This window comes from Babylonia areolata, chromosome 4, assembly GCF_041734735.1.
Source record: "Babylonia areolata isolate BAREFJ2019XMU chromosome 4, ASM4173473v1, whole genome shotgun sequence".
Lineage (NCBI taxonomy): Eukaryota > Metazoa > Mollusca > Gastropoda > Neogastropoda > Buccinidae > Babylonia > Babylonia areolata.
In genome coordinates, this window is record NC_134879.1 from 3,552,820 (window position 1) to 3,555,319 (window position 2,500).

Below are 2,500 nucleotides of genomic sequence, written 5' to 3' on the forward strand. Positions count from 1 at the left end.
CCACAATTCTGACGACGGAAGCTAAAGGTTGGGTCATTCAGACACCCACTGGACATCCGAGGGGTCTGTGTAGAGGAGAAGAGAAGGATGGCCGTACTGAGTGAGTTAATCAACCACACTTTCGACACACCAGTGCAAAGAGAAGCTTAGCACTTGTTGCAGACATATCACTTTTTTTTTACGCAGTCTCTGTTGCTTCGGAATTGCAAAACGGAGATCTGTTTCAATCGGTAACATGATTACTGCACTTGAATTATTCGAGAAGTTCAAGAGAGATAACTGGTACACTAGAAATTGTTTTTGTTTGTTTGTTTTTCACAAAACTTGTTTTTCTTCTTGATACTTACAACGTGTCTCAGTTTCATTTATTTCTTTCGAAAGGAAAATTACTAAAGTTTCGGGTGATCATATTTTCAATTCACTTTGCATGCGAGCGCGCGCGCACGTACACGCACACACACACACACACACACACACACACACACACACACGGCAACAAAAGTTTGCCCTCTGGCTAAATTCTATAGAAGGAATCCACTCGGATCCGAGCACAACTATATAGGCATGTACTCAAGGCTTGACAAAGAGCGTTGGGCTATGCTGGTGGTCAAAAATAGTCTCAAAGTCTGTGGCCTTTCATGCCCTGCTCTGATGCCCTGCTCTCATGGTGACCTCAGTTTCGATACCCCTCCACTTCCATGCTTGGGGTGAGTCCTGTCAATGTCGTCAGTGTCGGCAGATTCATGGGAGGCTGTTGTTTGAGGGACGTGGTGGCGATCTCCACTCTGGGAGGGACGCTCACTCAGTCTGGCTCCGCGACTAAGCCATTATTGTCGTTAGTAGGGGGCTTAGTAGGTGGTGTCCTAAGTACGTTAAAACAGAACAGGCACTACTGAACACCACCGAAGTGACTCAGCAGCAGTGCAGGGTCTCCGTTGGTGTGTGGCCTCCTGGCGACCTAACATCGATGGTTCCCTGTGGACTGCAGACGCTGGAACTGCAACGGACGAACCCAGGTTTGGCCGTGTATGGGAGAATCTAAATGAGCGGCGTGGGAGTAATGCCACTGAAACGGTGCAGATGATGGGGCAGCAAAAAAAAAAAAAGAAAAAAAAAAGGTCCGCTGGTCAAAGCACAGCCTAGCTGATGTGGTGTAGCGTATATGGATTTTCCAAAGGCAGTTTACGCCTCCTTGGCAAATAGAAATCGAAAGTTCGGCCCGTACATAGAGAGGATCAATCAATCTATTACTTAATCAATTAATTATATTTCCTGGGGGTAAAGAGTGATCAAGCCAGCTCACAGAGAGAGACAGAGAGAGAGAGAGACAGAGAGAGAGACAGAGACAGAGAGAGACAGACAGAGATACAGAGAGAGACAGAGACAGAGAGTGAGAGAGACAGACAGACAGAGACAGAGAGAGAGAGACAGAGACACAGAGTGAGAGAGACAGAGACACACACACACAGACAGATAGAGAGACAGAGACAGAGAGAGACAGAGACACAGAGACAGGGACAGAGAGAGAGACAGAGACACAGAGAAAGATACAGAGACACAGAGACAGAGAGAGACAGAGAGAGACAGAGACACAGAGAGAGAGACAGAGACACAGAATGAGAGAGACAGAGACACACACAGAGACAGAGAGACAGAGAGAGACAGAGACAGATAGAGACAGAGAAAGACAGGGACAGAGAGAGACAGAGACACAGAGACAGATACAGAGACAGAGAAACAGAGAGAGACAGAGACAGAGAGAGACAGAGACAGAGACACAGAGTGAGAGAGACAGAGACACACAGAGAGACAGAGACAGAGACACAGAGTGAGAGAGACAGAGACACACAGACAGAGAGACAGAGACAGAGACACAGAGTGAGAGACAGAGACACAGAATGAGAGAGACAGAGACACACACAGATACAGAGAGACAGAGAGAGACAGAGAAAGACAGGGACAGAGAGAGACAGAGACACAGAGACAGATACAGAGACAGAGAAACAGAGAGAGACAGAGACAGAGAGAGACAGAGACACAGAGACAGATACAGAGACAGAGAAACAGAGAGAGACAGAGACAGAGAGAGAGAGAGACAGAGACACAGAGTGAGAGAGACAGAGACACACAGACAGAGAGACAGAGACAGAGACACAGAGTGAGAGAGACAGAGACACACAGACAGAGAGACAGAGAGAGAGACAGAAAGAGAGGGAGAGACACAGAGAGAGACAGACAGACAGAGAGAGAGACAGAGAGACATAGAGAGAGAGACAGAGACAGAGAGAGACAAAGAGAGAGAGGGAGAGACAATTAAGTCATTGTAAAACAGACAGGCATTAACTTGCAAAAAAAATATTAAAGAAAAACACCTTTCTTTTTTCATTGATGCCCTGATTGTGTGTGTGTGTGTGTGTGTGTGTGTGTGTGTGTGTGTGTGTGTGTGTGTGTGTGCACGACTTGACTTTTTTTTCATCAACGAAACAGCACAAATGGACAT